We start from the raw sequence: 18,543 nt of genomic DNA, 5'->3' as shown, positions 1-18,543 counted from the left end.
TCAAAACCCTTGCTTGGCATGCTCTGCACACCTCCTAGTAACTTTAACATGTATTTTTCCATGGCATTAATCCTTGTTATTGAAAACACATGCCTATTACCTCTGCAGGAGCCTACAAGACATTTTCAGGACCTGTGACAGCAAAGAGGTTAACTACAGCATCATTTCGCAGCCTAAGCATGCCCTAGTACTGAACAGTTTCCTGTAACGCACTCCCACCCTGTTCCCAGAGCTATTCTTAGGACACAGATTTTGTGCATGTATATGCATTTTAAACTCCAATTACACATCCCATCTGCGGGCAGAGCAACCATGGCGAGGCCTGGTGAATTACCAGACACCTCTTAATATTAATCATCCCCCCCCCTCCTCCACATCCTTCCCTCCCAGCCTCACGTCATCCTCTATTTTCCCCCTTCTGCCTCTTCTTTTCCTTCCATTGCAGGATGGAGCAGATGGAAAATAGGACAATAGAGTCCATATTCCCAGCAGGAGGCTGGCGTGAAGCTCACACCAAATATATTCATCCTGATCTTTCTCCCATCTTTGCATCAAATCAATGCCAGGGCACACTGCTTAAATATTTTATAAGACTATGTGGCCTGAGTGCAACAATAAAAGTACACCAAGTCCTTGTCCTCTGCAAAACTCAGAGGTAACCACTTCACTGCCAAAGTTTAGATTCAATTACAGCCACTGGAGCATTAGAAACCTATTTAGTAATTATCTCTGAAATCAATATCTAGGCCCATGATTTATACATAGGTAGCATTGTTGTGTTACTAACCAACTGTACAGTAAATCCGACTGTTTTGTATGTTATATGCAGTTATTCAGGGCTGAGAATGAAATATTCATTGGGAAAAAAAAACTTGATGGGTATTTCAGTACATCAAGGATGACTTCAACAAAATTCCACAGAACTTTATTGGCTGCACCAGCTTAGCCGGGAAATGACCCTTGTAAATATTTAAAAATGTTGGCAACTGTTGAAAAGTTCCCAGAATCCTTTTCACTCCTGCACCGATGAGTATCTTTATGATTTACCCAACTTGTTTAGAATATAAAAGTCTTTCTATTTCCAGATGTGCGGCAGTCATGCTAAGCTGGACATGCATGCAGACATCTCCAAAGTGGTTATCACAGCGCACATGTCGGAGCTAGCGGTTTCCTCACTCGAAAGGAAGAAAGAAAAGAATGAACAATGTGTTTTATTTCTTGTAGACTGCTCATTCGCGAAGACAGATGGAGCAGATCTGCAACAGATTATAGGGCAAGAATTTGAGACGTAGGACTGTATAGTTAACACCAACTTGCTAAGCACTTTCCTGACTTCCTCTCTTTGGAACACCTTCAAAAGCCCACTTCATTTGTCATGCCTGGGATCAAATGCTCAGCACCATTTTACCTGTTGATGGCATTCACAAGGCATTCATTATAAACCACATCCGACATGGGTACACCTCTGCATTTCAATCCCGAGTCCATACACAGTGGATTTAGTGTAGTGCTTAGGTGGAGTGTTTTGGGGGGGAGGGGGGGAATTTATCACCATTTTTATCTTTGCACATAATTTGGCTCGGATAGATAAAAGTAAATGTTTATTATTTGTCTTTACAAGGAGATGAGATACACGTTTCTTTGTTGGAGAAGGGAAGATGCACAGCCAAGATGTCTTGAAAAGGCGTTTTTGCCTGATGAGTGCTATTGCCCTTTTACAGACAAGCAAATGATTGTTCCATTGACCTCATCACTGCTAGACAGCAGTTTGCAGGGTATGCAACATTTGCCCTTGTAACTGCTTGCTATAGGAGGTTGTAGAGCAATCCCTGATTCCCCTGCGCTCCCTGTCTACTGCAATTATTCTATAGATAAATATTAATCTTCATCTTAGCCTGACTTAGTGAAAGACGTCAATTAGGTGAACTCTTAGCATGGAAGAATAATGGCAGCGACTGAATTCTGTCCCAAGGAACATGCAATCTAATTTATAGAAGGAATGTAAACATAAAATTAGACTGCAGGAAAAAAAAAGCAGAACGTAAGAAGCATTGTTCACATTCACGATGTGATATTATTGAACTGACCTTGTCCTATGACGTTCTTGAATATCATACTTACATTTTGTTACTACTGGTATAAAGTGTCAAACAATGCAGTTAGTAAATAACTCACTAATAGGCATCAATGTCAAATAAGTAAGAAGAAATAGATGGGATCTAATAGTGTAAAATTAAGTCACTACTTTGGTTTGTGCCCTGAGGTGGTCAACTAACATATCCAGAAGGCTTTGAGAATGTAGCAAAAAACCACTCAATACCTTGTACCTGAATAGATCAAATAAACAACATATGACACATTGCAGTATATACATTGTCTGATAGTATACCTTTTTACATAACATTACAGCAAATGCATTTTCTGTGTCTTTGCAGGAAATTGGCTTCATTGTGTACCCTTGTAGGGTGAGATTGAGAGACATCTGAAAAGAGACTGGGGGAAAAGACATTATCTTGAGTAGGTAAGTGCTTTTCTCACAACAAACCTAATTCATTTGTTAGTCATTTCTGAGTATCCAAAGTCCTAGTATAATACCAGTAGGTTGTGAAAAAGACCAAATCGGTGTCAGTAGAAATGGCAGTGGGAGAATCAATAAACAGATTGCACCTTGATCGCACAGTAACCTGCATATCCTGTTTGAGATTTAAATCTGAGTAAAAGAACCTTTTGAGTATATGAAGTAAATTTGAAGGGGTACTCCGGCCCTAATACATAGTATCCCATTATCCAAAGGATAGGGATAAGATGTCTGATCGCAGGGGTCCTGCCGCTGGCGGAGTCGTGACGTTATGATACACCGGTCACTTGGTCGTCACGCTGCACACTCTGAGCCTCCAGCGCTGCAGAGAGCTCGCAAAGGTGGGTGCTGAATGACAGATTGTTGGGGTCCCCAGCTGCGGGACCGCGGCAATCAGACATCTTATCCCCTATCCTTTGGATAGTGGATAAGATGTATTAGGGCCGGAGTACCTCTTTAAGGTTAAATGGGTAAAACAGACCATACATTTTAAATAACTATTGGCTGAATATACAAGGGGGGCGGGAGTTATCTCTCCTGGTCTCCCTAAACACATAAATATTCAGGGGGCCACCATATACCTAAGACAGTCAGCTGGACCTGCAGGTAGTGGTAGGTTCGGTTGACTCTAGTATGAAATGTATGGGTACCGTTCCCATAGCATGGCTGTCACGGCGAAGTGCAAATAAGAATGAGGCCATTATGTAATGATTCTCGTCAGTAAATATATATTGTAAGTACCTTTCCAAAGTTATGGCAAGTGTGTGTGGGATTGCAATGTACAATGAACAAACATTCGTGGTCGCCCACACATAGTCCTCTTGCCTCGTCAAATGTTGAACAGTAGATAATACAACCTTTGCGTCGTGAATGTGACCAGGAATAGACAGAATAAGGAGTTGGGGCAGACTGACAGAGACCCTGCTACTATTGGGCACTTGGCAGGTGGAGAGGCAGGTTTGTGGATTTTTGTTGTTGCTGACAGATAGCCAAGTTATACTAAGGGCCATAATGGCCTTAAACATGTGGAAGTCAGTACTTGTGTGTTTGTTGTGTAACCTCCTTTAAAGAAGAAGTCTGGTTTTACTTCATGTGCTGAAGGTTCCTTCTGAAGGCCTCTGGGTTGCCATAACAGGACTATTACACCCACTTGCATAAAGCGAGATCTCCAATTTGATACTGCAATTCACAAGGATACAATTGTACTGTTTAAGCAACCGAACAATCACAAATGTAAGTTCCATAGGAAGACTAACATTTCTAATAAAGTTTAAAAAAATTGAGAAAATGCCCCCATATAAAAAAAAACTTCCTCACTCCATTTTTTAAATAAAACTAAATCTAAATTATGAAAAATTAAACAGATAATATCATTTATACTGCTCAGTGAATGCTGTGCTAAAAAAATTGCCCTCACACTGCTTCACAGATGGAAAAATAAAAAATAAAACTTTTAAGGGTCAGATGGAGATGCAAAACAATATATATATACAAAAAAAGGGAGAAGAAGGAGAAGCACCGTGAAGCAGGATTCAAGATCCGTTTGGGTGCTTAGCTGTACACAGATGAGGGAATGAACCATGTTTTTTGTGTGACATTGGAGTGCCGCTTCTACCTCATTTTTTGGATAGATATAGATATATAATTTTTCTGAATTCCTCTCAAAGGGAGGGGGCGTGGCCTCACTGTGCAGGTCTCCGCCCCCTCCCTCAGTATGCTGTCTGCTCACATCTCCCCTAGCATTAGCAAAACTACAACTCCCAGCTTGTCCTCACTGACAGTAGTGGGACACAAGATGACAATGGGAGGATTTTTCCTCCAGCTGTGATCCCTGCACTCACAGCTGTCAATCAAGGAAGTGTGTCCATGACATAGGTGATGATGCATGGACACAGCAGGACTAGTATGTGTTCAAGCAGGCAGGGGGGCAGTTGCTTGACTGGCTTTTTCAGTATGAAATACTGAACATTTTCTAATGAAAGCAAATACAAAACATATTGGTTTTGCATGATTTACAACATGTCAAAAGTTTTTGTTTTTGACAGTGCCCATTTAAGCAGACTGTGATTGTCTATTGTCGATTGTCTATTGTTGTGACTTAGATGAAGATCAGATCACATTTTATGACCAATTTGCGCAGAAATCCATATAATTTCAAAGGGTTCACATACTTTTTCTTGCAACTGTAGTTAGTGTTGCTTTAATTGTACTGACCTACAGAAGATTACATATTTGCAGGAATTTTTTTTTGTATTCAATTTGTTTTGCATCACATTATGTGGTAAAAAAAAGAAGCATTCCAGTATAACTTTCCTTCATAAAACAAGCCTTCATATGTCTCGGAAGAACCCGGGAATATAAAATGTCCAACAAAGAAATAAATGTTCTCTCTGTCAGATGGAAAGGAGGTGAAAATTTAAACAAAACTAAACTTAAAACATGGAAAAAATATCTTAGTGTAATGCAGCAACCCGGAGGGAGCAACTCCCTCAACTCCTGTGGGATGTGAGACCCATAGTCCTCTACCAGCAGGAACATGCGCACATAGACTCAAAAGGGGGCTTGAGCCCCTGCCCTTTTAATGCACCTGCCCTATAATGCCCTCATTGATTGGGACTTCCGTAGGGTGATGCAAGTCTCATTCAGCGGACATGACTGCCAGAGGTCCCTTACCTCAGGAATTGTGTTGTGTTACCATATGTAAGGTTTATACAAACATTTTTTTATTACAAGTATCCTTTTTATCTACTTGAGCCCTGCCCCCCAAAATATCTGTGCACGTCCCTGTTTACCAGTCATGGTTAATATAGCTCTGGTCACACTGGAATGAGGGCTTCAACAGGGTTGTCCCACACTCCGTGGACTGGCAAAGTGACAAGGGGGACAGCACAGTAGGTGTTGATAGTATATCCGCCCTGGGGCACGCTCTGTGAGGTATCCGATCTTGGTGTGTGGGGAGGCAAGGTTGTCTTGCACAACATGTGAGTAATGTGAAGAAGGCCCAGCTTTACTAAAGCCAACAAACACTTCCACAAAGTGGAGGCACAGTCTCAGCTTTAGAAGCAGGCTTTGGCTGGAGCTAGGGTGACCTCTAAACTGTAGGGGGTGTCTCTAATTTGCTAACTCCACTGTAGCCCTAGTTATGTCACTTGTCCTGTGTCTCTCATTTCTGAGGTAGGTAACAACTAATTGGTTCTCAGTTGGGCAACCAGTTTTAAAAGGGTCGTCAAGGTAAAAAGTTTTTTTTTTTAACATCGGCTAGGGGATAACTAGCTGATCCCGGAAGGTCTGACCGCTGCCTTCCCCCCCCCCCCCCCCCCCCTGCAATGAGAACCCCAGTGTCCCAGAAGAATAGAGAGGCCTTATTCCCTCCATGAATTCTCTATGAGGACCACTGGAAACATACATCTGTTTCTGCCACAGAGAAAGAATATGTGTCCTATATAGTGTTGCTCGCGAATATTCGCAATGCGAATTTTATTCGCGAATATCACATATTCGCGAATTCGCGAATATTCGCGAATATAGCACTATATATTCGTAATTACGAATATTCGTTTTTTTGTTTTTTTTTTCACAGTACACATGACAGTGATCATCCCTCTCTGCTTCCAGCTTGTGTGGTGTAAAGAAGGCTCTAATACTACTGTGTGAGACTGGTGTGCGAATTTTCGCATATGCGAACATTCGCATATGCTAATTTTCGCACATGCGAATTTTCGCTTATGTCAATTTTCGCATACGCAAATTTTCACAAATGCAAAAATAAAGCGCGAATATTATGATTATGCGAATATTCGCGAATATTCGTCCATATATTCGCGAATATTCGCGAATTCGAATATGGCCTATGCCGCTCAACACTAGTCCTATAGAGAATGAATAAAGCAGAGTATATGTACATATTATTGGGAAACTAGACTCCCTGTTCTCAAGATAGTGTGGTGCTCCAGCGGTTGGACCAGGGAAAACTTTTTAAGCGCAACCCCTTTGATTATGTTTTTATACATGAATGGTATTTGCTTACACATATAAATGTATGGCATATAAATAAATATTTTGGCAAATAAATTATCATGAAACTAGAATCCCAGTGTTTTTTTTTTAAAGGGATTATCCACCATAAGGTGATTTTGACACTTACCTGCCAGACAGTAATGGGCATGCTTAAAAAGGATCTGTGCTTGTATTTGGGTAAAATGTTGTGAGATTACCATAAAGCTGTGGCTATCTTTTTGTGAACTGGCTTTTTCCTATTGGAGTTTTCTCTTTTACTACAAATACCATAATTCCACTTTTCTCCCTCCCACACATCAGCCCCCCCATCCATTGAACCACAAAGGAGCTGAATTCCATGCAAAAGACCAGTGCTTTCTAACCAGGGTGCCTCCAGCTGTTGCAAATTTCCTGTAGTCGCTCCACCCATTGAAGCAGAACAGGCTCCCTGTTATCATCTGAATAGCAAGTAAGTGTCTTGGCCGCACTGCATCCTGGGAATACCTGAGACAGAAGTCATTTTGTATGCTGATAAAAATTAAATCCAGAGCAAAGATCACATAAGAATGCGAGACCAACCATCAGAGACAGGTACAGACATTATATTATGAACTACAGTAACTTTACAGCCCCTGTAGCATAGTGAAATATAAAAAATACTGGAATACCCCTTTAAGGTTGGACAGTTTCTATGCATTAGGTTTTTCCAATAACTTACCAACCCCAGAAGAATAAAAAGCACAGTGGAGCACATGATGTATTTAGGATAATGGAAAATCCTTGCTACAGATTTAAGGGAAGGGGCTTGTTTGGTGCCATAATTCAGTAATTTAGTGATGGAAGTAAGTGGCTTGTTTAGTTAACCCCGCATTAAATATTGTTAGAGAGGAATATTATAGTAATCTGTCTGTAAGGGCAGAGAACTTACAACTTCCAGATGTTTAAGCGTTTAGCACATCCTAGAAAAGATATAATGTGTCGTCATTCAGCCCCTGAATAGTCATTGCTTTGCTACCCAGAAAAACGTGTCCAAATGGGCCCGTTACACTGACTTTTTGTATAGATTTTTGTTTTTTCAGCTAGTTGCCAACAATAATTGTAATAATTTATGCTATGAAAAATAAAGTAAGCGCTCCCAGTATGAAAGAATACATTGTGGTTGTAAAAGATGAAGCAGAGTCGCAGGAGTAAAGATATCTGAAATAATTTGTGATGTTTTAAACAACTGTATGTGAAAGCAATTTAACAGGCTCCTAAAAGACAAAGTCTGGCACTATTCTGATGGATAGTGAGGAATGCAAAATAGGGAAGGTTTGCTCCGAGGGACTGTAAAACAGAGAGACTATACTGAATGGTACATATACCGTATTTAAATACTAGGGGAATGTTTTAGCAACAATTCAGAGACTGCTTTAGTACATATTATTACGTCTGCGCCTTTAGGCTGGGCTCACATACCGTAAAATTAAAAGCAAAATATGCTGTAAAAAAAGCATAAATGGATGTCATTTTAATCTAATAATGTGATATGAAAGACAATGAAAAAGGCTCTTTGATTTATTAAATTTGTATTTTGGGGAAAGGGTTAGTTTGCCCAAAAATGTGTGATATTTTGCCCTTTTAAGTCTGTTATGATGGTTTAGAAAAAGTGGGTGTGGTCAGATGCTAACTGGGCATGGCCCAAGCTCACATCTAATTTATTACAATATATGCCAGTGGTGTGCAGGACAGACGCAGCAGCACCTGGTTGAGAGGCCGCAGCCTCTTAACAGATTGTCTGAATGCTATGGGCACCAGGACATTATTAAAGACTGGTGTGTGAAATGTAACTCACCCCCATTGTTAAAAAGAAACAAAAACAAACTGCTGTTATTACAACATTAGAATTACAGACATTTTTTTTTAAAACAGTCGCTTTTCCATAGACTTCATAGTACACATTATTAGTTTAAACCCAGCCTTAGAGTGTCCATACACATTAGGGAAAGTTCATTATTTTAACCAAAATTGATTATTTCAACAACAACCATTTTAGCTGGTTGATTACTGACTGTCATAGTCTTTAATAGTGTTGAGCACGAATATTCGAAATGCAAATTTTTACCACAAATATCAGCACTTCACGATTTGTCGAATATTTAGAATATAGTCATATATATTCGTAATGATGAATATTTGTTTTTTATGCAAATTTATGCGAATATCCATGCGAATATCGGCACTTCCAGACTGGACACTATGCACATTTCAGTACGAATTTTTGCATGGAAAAAAAAAACCGAACATAGCGAATATGCAAATTTCGCGAACATAGGACGAATATTCAAATTCGAATATGGCCCCTGCCGTTCATCACTAGTCTTTAAAGGGGTATTCCAGGCAAAAACTTTTTTTTATATATCAACTGCCTCCGGAAAGTTATAAGATTTGTAAATTACTACTATTAAAAAATCTATCCTTCCAATAGTTATTAGCTTCTGAAGTTTTCTGTCTAACTGCTCAATTATGATGTCACATCCCGGGAGCTGTGCATGATGGGAGAATATCCCCGTAGGAACTGCACAGCTCCCGGGACGTGACATCATCATTGAGCAGTTAGACAGAAAACAACAACTCAACTTCAGAATCAGAAGCTAATAACTATTGGAAGGATTAAGAGTTTTTAATAGAAGTAATTTACAAATCTATTTAACTTTCCGGAGCCAGTTGATATATAAAAAAAAGTTTTGGCCTGGAATACCCCTTTAACACCTTCCCTCCACAGGACGTACAGGTACATCCTGGGAGGGGGTGGGCAGCTACAAAGTGGGATTGTGACGTCTTTCCAGTCTGCACCATGCGGCTCCTGACTGAAATCGACAGCCAGGGGCCACAGCTATTAACCCTTTAGATACCGCGATCAAAGCCAATTGCGGGAGCTAAAGCCGATAGTTAAGTCATGGCAGCTGGATACTAACAGTGATCAAGATCACCGCGGAGGATTGAGGGTGCTTTGGCAGGCTAGAGAAGCAAAGGGCCGAGAACACTTATCAATAGCATAAAATTGTAAGAAATAGTGAAGAAAATAAAGTAATAAATGTGTATAACTACTCCCCTAAAAAAAATTTTATCCCCCTTTTTCCTTTTTATAAATAAAATAATGCAAAAAAATTAACATAAAAGTGTTTATGTTTCACATATTGCAGCGTGTGTAAATGTCTGAACTATTAAAATATAATGTTAATTAAACCGCAAGGTCAATGGGGTAAATAAAAAAATATATAAAATACCAAAGTCCAGAATTGTGCATTTTTGGTCACTTCATTTACAAGAAAAAAATATATAAAAAGTGATCAAAAAGTCACATCAAAACAAAAATGGTACCATTAAAGGGGTACTTCGGTAAAACTTTTTTTTTTTTTTTTAAATCAACTGGTGCCAGAAAGTTAAACAGATTTGTAAATGACTTCTATTAAAAAATTTTAATCACTTATTAGCTGCTGAATACTACAGAAGAAATTGTTTTCTTTTTGGAACACAGAGCTCTCTGCTGACATCTCTGTCCATTTTAGGAACTGTCCAGATTAGGAGAAAATCCCCATAGCAAACATATGCTGCTCTGGTCAGTTCCTAAAATGGATATCTTGATTCTGCCGTTTGTAACCGCAAGGCTCGTATCGTACTTCTCGTTTTCTCAACTGCTGATTCCTAACTGTTGTGCACGTACATCCTGTTCTTGTGTTCTGCTGACTTGTAACTATTAAGCAACATGGTATATATATATATGAACGTTGGCAAATAGTAAAACAGAGCGTACTTAGACGGTATCCTGTGTGCATGTATTTTGTTCCACACCTGACAAGACGCTCTCCTGGCCAGTACAAGCCTTAAGCCAAATTGGACCTAGTACCAGGGGTACAGAAAAGACAGAGAACCAGTACCAGGGGTACTGAGTAGATTATTCAGCAATACCTTTCAGCTGGGGGCTCAGTCCGGGGTCGAGAGGGTCATCCTCCGGACCGGTAAGAACCATATCCTTGTGTGGTATTGTCGACCCGGGGGGCACTGGCCACGTCTCGATTCCAGTAAGTATAACAGTTACTTTCATATCGTGTCTGGGACACAGTATTACAGTATTTGCCTTCTGTTCAGGGAACAGGGGAAATGAGGAACTAAGAGTAATTTGACAATCCAGGGTGGTTGTCTTGTTTCAATTTGGCTTAACGCTTACAAAAACTTCTTGTATTTCTGTTTAGTTCTGTTTAGTGTTTTACTTGTAACTTCCTTTTTTTCCCCTTACGCTTAAGAAGACACGTGAGTATACTACCCATTGCTTTAATGTCTAGAGTAAGGTGCATATAACTGTTATAATATTAATACTAATAATAATAATAGTAATAATCTGCTGGTTCTCAAAACATCTGTAAGACGCCCCACCCTCCCGGCTAGAGGAAACTTGTTGACCCGGGATGTGGTGAAAGCAAGTGACAGTTTGTTCAGAGATACCGTGCATGCTCAGTGATTGGTGCAATTAAATCAGAGAATCCCTAATCTGTTGAGAGGAATCCAAATCCAGAGATTGTGGTTTTGCACCAATTACGGAACATGGGTTCCAAATCATCTAAGTCCTATCCTCCTCCCCTTCCCGGTGAAACATGTAAGGCTTATGTGGCCCGAGTTAGCCCTACAAAATTGAGGGACTTAGTGAATCCGTGGGTAGATGATATAGTTGGTTGGTCAGAATTCATGAAGGACTCCAGCCCATTCCCAAGGGAGGGGGCCAATGATAAATACCACCTGACCCCCACTCTAACAACTACATTTGTAATCTCGAGAAGGGTAGAGAGCGTATATGGAGAGAATTAGAAGAGGAACCAAGTTTTCAAACAAAAATCATCACTGCCTATTGCTGTGGCATGCAAACAAAAACTAGGTGAAACTGTTACTGAATTTTGGGAAAGGTTCACAGCATGTTGGCGTTATGATGCAGGGCTGTGTAAATTGTTTGATAGGATTAGAGATTGTTGTCAGAAATAGAGACTCAACGTTTTGGTGGAAAAGCAGGTGATTTGTGAAGGAGAAAGCATGTGAAGCAGTGTGAGGAATGTAGGATGAGCAGAGCTGACACTGCTGGAATAAATGAAGTGAAGATGAGTGTTCAATGCTATGGAATGGAGTGATGTGGTAAATCGCTTGGAAAGCCCTGTGTATGTGGTCATATGATGGCGTTTATAGGATGGTTCTTATGATATAAAGTATGTTATATATGTGTGAGGTGTATAGAATCAGGAGTGTATAGCAAATGACCAGTGAATGTTTTCCCTGTGAAGCTGTTGTGTTGTAATGAAAATGGTGTTAAAAGAAAAATATATTCACGTGGTATTAAATTGAACTATTTGATGATTTTTCATTAATTTCTTGCCTTCACAGTAACACAGGGTTGATGCCAAAAAAAATGAAATGTATCAGGAAATGCGATTAATTGTCTGATTATATTACAGGAGTAATAACAGAAGAAATTTGGCCAAGAAGATAAAATAAATATAAAAAGTGATCACTATTTAATTGATAAATATTACTTTAGGCATTTACAATCAAGCTAATGGTTTACTGGATTATAAACAATGCGCATTGGAGATAATTATTTTTCAAATTTTTGAGAGAGCTGTGTACACTTTTATTTTTATATCTTTGGTAAGAATGTGGGCCCTGTGTGTTGTACGTTAAGTATTTGTAAATGTCGGTATTGTTACAGGTTACATGTTTCTTGTATGTTTCTTGATGTAAAGTAACACTGTCAGTAACACATGTGATAATAGATGTTTCATGGTGACTGACCAGAACTGGGGAAAGACAAGAAGCCAGACTCAAAGGGGCGGTGACTGGTGACACAGAGGTTTGGGAGGAGTAAGGCGGGGTTTACAGGGAGCATGACAGCTTCTTCTTCGGATCTGGTGCAATTTTGTTTTTCAGGGGATATGTGTGTATGTGCATGTGTATATGTATATATGTATATATGCGTATATATATGTCTACTGTTTGAAATTGAGTATGTTCATAGCACCTGTATACACAATGCCCCGAGGGTGACCATTTAACCTTCCCTTCCTTTCGCATCATACCTGAATGCCCTGTAAACCTCCTGAGAAGAGACCTCATATGTAAACTCAAATTACATATCACTTCATCCCAGTCCAGGTTACATGTCACGTCTGACCTCGCACCCATAGTCACACCTGCAGGGTACTATCCTGCTGGACATTATCCTGTTATGTCCCCGACCCAAGTCCCACCTGAGGTAGACCCCATTGTCTGGTCACATGGTGACCATGATGTAGGACATATTGACTGTACACCATACAAGGCAAGACTCAAACCAGACATCCTCCCGGTCTACCAAAAACAGTACCCCTTGTCACGGGAAAAAAATCAAAGGTATCCGCCCTATGATCAAACATTTCCTACACACTTGAGTTTTAGAACATACTGTCTCTCCCTACTGCACTCCAATTAATCCGGTCCCCAAACCCGATGGTACTGTCTGTTTTGTACCAGACCTGAGAGCCATCAACAGACTAATTGTGCCTATTGCCCCTATAGTTCCTGATGTCGCTCAACTGTTGTCATCAATCCCAGCACAGGCAACTCATTTTTCTGTCCTCGATCTGAAGAATGCTTTCTTCTCGATCCCAGTGGACAAAGAGACCAGACTCCTTTTTGCTTTTTCCTTTGAGGGACTACAGTTAACCTGGTGTAGAATGCCCCAGGGGTATGCTGATTCACCAGTTGTGTTCAGCATTGTCCTCCAAGCCTTTTTACAATCATGGCACGCCCCCCAGGGTTCTGTTCTCCTCCAATATGTTGATGATTTGTTAATGTGTAGTTTCTCTGAGGAGGCCTGCCTTGAGGATGGTGTTGTGAACAGGTTGAATATCTGGGTTTTGTTCTGCCAAAAGGGAAAAGGGAGTTGAGCACGTCTAGAGTCCAGTCTGTAGCGGGCCTGGTCACCCCGCACGCCCAGAAGGAAATGCAATCTTTCTTGGGTATGATAAACTACTGCAGACAGTGGATTCCCGACTGCTCATAGAGATGCAACCCTATCAGGCAAACCAGATCTAATCAAATGGTCCTCATAAATGTACAAAGCTTTTAATAACGAGTCCAGGGCTCGGTCTCCCAGATTACAATTTGCCTTTCCACATGTATGCACGAGACAATTGTAAAACCATGGCGGGTGTGCTGACACAATTTCACGGAGGCAAACTGCATCCTTGTGCTTTTTTCTCAAAGGTGATGCCCGTCTCCGTACAGGGGATGCCGGCATGTCTGCGAGCTCTTTCTGCCTGTGCTATGATTGTTGAACAAGCTACCACCCTTACTTTAGGACATGACACTACCTTGTACACTTCTCATGATGTTATCTCTCTCCTTAAAGGCCTACATACACAACACATGTAAACACAACGGCTCTCTGGATATGAGGCAATTCTCCTCAGTAATCCATCCTTGAAAATGGTGTATGCCTCCCCTACATCTGGCCCTGCGCACTAGTTGGCCTGAAAATTCATGATGATGTGATGCCGGACATACATGACTGCTTGCAAGTCATCCACACTGACGCCTCACACAGACCCGACCTCTCTTCAGTGCCCATACCTGATGCTCCAGAAGTCTTTGTAGATGGGTCATGTACACGCCCCAATGACAATGTTTACCATGCCAGTTATGCTATTGTCCAACTACCTGACATTGTCCTCAAGGCCCAGTCCATCCCCTATAAGTCCGCACAAGCTACAGAACTCATCGCCCTCACAAGAGCCTGTACACTTTTTGCTAAGAAACCTGTCACCATTTACATGCACTTACCCTACCATCACAATCAGTCATCATTCACTGCAGGACACACACACGTGGGACTGATCACATATCAAAGGGCAATGCTCTAGCAGACCACACCGCCAAACTGGCTGCTACACAACAACCTGTCTCACTGATGTTACCAGTTCTTACACCTCCTTCACTCGTAGACACACAACTTCTTCTCTCTCTTCAGTCCTCTGTTCCCAAACAAGAGGAATATGATTGGTGTTATCCAGTATTGCAGAAAAATCCTGTAACAGGATTGATCTACAAAGAGGGGAAACCATGCATACCCCAACACAGTGCCACAGTTTTATTGCTCATTTCCACGGAGTAGGCCACAGGGAGCACCTTTGAGAAGTGGAAACAAGTCCTTCCCATCATACTCTCAGAAATTAGAATGACCCCCCTATAAGACTTTAAAACTCTCCCCTTTTTGAGATTCTCATGGGTAGGCCTTTCCCGACTCCATGGGCCCAACGACCACTTATAACAGAAGAAGGGGACCTTGACCAGATAAGGGAACAATATGTCACAGACCTCATCCAAACCCTTGATAAAGTAGAACAAAATGTTGTCTGTAATTCTCCTTCTCTCCCACAGGAACCAACACACCAGTTCCAGGAAGGCGACACTGTCCTGGTTAAGACTCTGTCGAAAGGAAAGAAGCCCGGAGACTTCACCTTTGGACCCCCAACCACAGTTGTTGCCGTGAAGAGGACGGCGGTTCTCACGGAAGACAGCCCTTCTTGGATCCACGCCTCTCGGATCAAACTCGTTCAACATCACCCAAAGGAGGTAATAACGGGGGCAGACAGCCCTGACCTTGAAAGCCTACCGAAAGATGTACCCGCTGATGCCCTGGCCTTGTTCTGGCAGATGGTTGAAGAAACTAAGTCTCCTGATGTTTGCATTAATGACTTTATTGACTTTGATTCACCCCACGGTGACTCTACAGAATGAATTAGAGAGACACCCAAACGATAAGTTCCTGAAACACCATATAATGTTAGCACAAAACCTCACTGCGAAGGATTGTTGGATATGCACCCATGCCCCTGTGTCTGCCCAAAGCATGCCCTACTTTGCTATCCCTGTGCCCTCATATGTATTATTTCAGGGAGACTGTTTTGACATGCTTGCTGACAAGGAGACACCATATGCAAAGAACTGAAACACCTCAGTGGGTATTCCTATAGTAGGATGGGTGGGGCAGCCATGGTGGCAGGGAAACTTAAGCAGCCCAGGCCCAGGACCACACCAAATGTTGGTCTTCAAAGGGGGTTCCTGGGTAACTCGAGTAGTCACACATATATTAGACCTAGGAGAGATCCCCACGGAAGGGATAAAAGTTAGTTTTCACAGGACATCCGCAAGTACTGATCTTCTTAAGCCCAGCCAGATAGAAAGGTACTTACATGACCCAAAATGGCCAAATAACACCCTCTTTACTCAGGCTACTCAAGACGTAGACTGCTATAATATAACAGGACACCAACCATGCAATGACACGTCAGAATACCAACTTACTGATCCAATATGTAATAACCCAGATGTGGGCTACCGCGGTAGATTAGGGCAGATACCTTCCTGGTGTTACTTAACAAATGCCTCTAGACTCATTGACATAGTTAATAAACTTATCAATCAACATTCCTCTTTCTGGGAGCTCCCACGAGACATCTATTGGGTATGTGGTAGGGAAGCCTACAAGTGGTTGCCGGTAGGGGTCAAAGGCACATGCACCCTAGCTAGACTTACCCCCTCCACCTTTGTCATATCCAACGACGACATTGACATGAGAGCAGCTCCTAAACATATGTTATACCGAAGAGCAGCAGATAACAAAGAAAGGGAAAACGGTAGGCCACATGTTGTACAAATGGGAATAACCAACAAGCTTTTTAGCACCATTTTTATATATCCAATGGTGATGCAAATATGGGATAAGTTAGTCGAAGCCACTAACTACCTCGATGACCAAATATATGACATTTTAGAAATTACTAATACCTCTGTGTCCGTGCAAAATCAACTGATGATAGTGACTAACCAACACGCAATAGTCTTGGACTATCTCACAGCACCACCAGCTTGAGAACATACAAAAATTGAGGGACAAATATGCCAAAGACAATGAAATCAACAGGGATAAGTGGTGGGGGGATACCTTTTCAATATTGAATCCCGCTACCTGGCTCAAGGGCGTAGGAGGATGGATAGGGGGCGTTCTGCAGCTCATAATACACATTACTGTCATTGCCCTTATAGTATATGTATCAATAAAACTTATTTTCTTATGTATGAAACGCTGCAAGCCAAGACCTGCTGCAGATACTAAAATCCTCCTCTCCACCTCGTCAGACACCCAAGTCCCTCTACTTCACCATCACTTAGCAGAAGGCTATACTGCCTACATAAAGACTTTTCAAAAGAAAATAGAAAACAAGAAAAACCAAGTTGTCTAAAGTGACAACTGGTTTTAAGAGGGGATTGAAGGGTACAAGAGTCTTGATAGAATAATACAGATCTGTAATGTTGTATGATGTGTATCTTAATTCTGTAATCTTGTATGATATATCTTGATTCTGCCGTTTGTAACCGCAAGGCTCGTATCGTACTTCTCGTTTTCTCAACTGCTGATTCCTAACTGTTGTGCACGTACATCCTGTTCTTGTGTTCTGCTGACTTGTAACTATTAAGCAACATGGTATATATATATGAACGTTGGCAAATAGTAAAACAGAGCGTACTTAGACGGTATCCTGTGTGCATGTATTTTGTTCCACACCTGACAAGACGCTCTCCTGGCCAGTACAAGCCTTAAGCCAAATTGGACCTAGTACCAGGGGTACAGAAAAGACAGAGAACCAGTACCAGGGGTACTGAGTAGATTATTCAGCAATACCTTTCACTTACCTGCCTCCTCGCTGTCCGATCGACGAATGACTGCTCAGTGCCTGAGATCCAGGCAGGAGCAGTCAAGCGCCGATAATGCTGATCACAGGCGTGTTAACACGCCAGTGATAAGCATAGGAGATCAGTGTGTGCAGTGTTATAGGTCCCTATGGGACCTATAACACTGCAAAAAAAAAAAGAAAAAAAAAGTAAAAAAAAGTGTTAATAAAAGTCATTTAACCCCTTCCCTAATAAAAGTTTGAATCACCCCCCTTTTCCCATAAAAAAATAAAACAGTGTAAATAGAAAAAAAAATAAACATATGTGGCATCGCCGTGTGCGTAAATGTCATTAATTAAACCGCACGGTCAATGGCGTATGCGCCCAAAAATTCCAAAGTCCAAAAAAGTGTATTTTTGGTCACTTTTTATACCAGTAAAAAATGAATAAAAAGTGATCAAAAAGTCCGATCAAAACAAAAATCATACCGATAAAAACTTCAGACCATGGCGCAAAAAAGAAGTCCTCATACCGCCCTGTACATGGAAAATTAAAAAAGTTATAGGGGTCAGAAGATGACATTTTTTTAAATTATAAATTTTCCTGCATGTAGTTATGATTCTTTCCAGAAGTACGACAAAATCAAACCTATATAAGTAGGATATCATTTTAACCTACAGAATAATGATAAGGTGTCATTTTTACCGAAATATGCACTGCGTAGAAACGGAAGCCCCCAAAAGTTACAAAATCACGTTTTTTCTTCCATTTTGTCGCACAATGATTTTTTTTTTCCGTTTCGCCGTGAATGTTTGGGTAAAATGACTAATGTCACTGCAAAGTAGAATTGTTGCCGCAAAAAATAAGCCATAATATGGATTTTTAGGTGGAAAATTGAAAGGGTTATGATTTTTAAAAGGTAAGGAGGAAAAAATTCAAGTGCAAAAACGGAAAAACCCTGAGTCCTTAAGGGTTTAAAAACTAGAGATCATGGCACACAAATTAGCCCTCATAATCCCCAAATATGGAGAAATAGAAAAGTTATAGGGGTGAGAAGAGAAGACACTTTTTGGGTCTATTCACACGTACAGTATTCTGTGCAGATTTGATGCGCAGGATTTCAAGCTGTGTTCAGTTTACATTGAAATCTGCAGCAGAAAATCCTGCGCATCAAATCTGCACAGAATACTGTACGTGGGAATAGACCATTAAGCATACTAATCATTGTAATC

At 40.9% G+C, this 18,543-nt stretch overlaps 2 long non-coding RNA genes across 4 annotated transcripts in view; both read left to right on the top strand.

Moving 5' to 3' along the window:
• The window catches only part of LOC130358893 (uncharacterized), a 208,215-nt gene that overhangs the window by 159,908 nt on the left and 29,764 nt on the right, over positions 1–18,543 (top strand). For all 3 annotated transcript variants that reach the window (XR_008889690.1, XR_008889689.1, XR_008889691.1), the window contains 2 exons: positions 2,436–2,521; positions 6,896–7,043. This is a non-coding gene — a long non-coding RNA (uncharacterized LOC130358893). The remainder of the gene's footprint in view (positions 1–2,435; positions 2,522–6,895; positions 7,044–18,543) is intronic.
• Positions 12,257–17,174, top strand: LOC130358892 (uncharacterized). Its single transcript, XR_008889688.1, has 2 exons — positions 12,257–12,533; positions 12,604–17,174. It is a non-coding gene; the product is annotated as an uncharacterized LOC130358892 (long non-coding RNA).

Source organism: Hyla sarda, chromosome 2 (assembly GCF_029499605.1).
Source record: "Hyla sarda isolate aHylSar1 chromosome 2, aHylSar1.hap1, whole genome shotgun sequence".
Lineage (NCBI taxonomy): Eukaryota > Metazoa > Chordata > Amphibia > Anura > Hylidae > Hyla > Hyla sarda.
The sequence above is the reverse complement of the archived record's forward strand: the minus strand, read 5'-3'. Positions and strand labels throughout refer to the sequence as shown.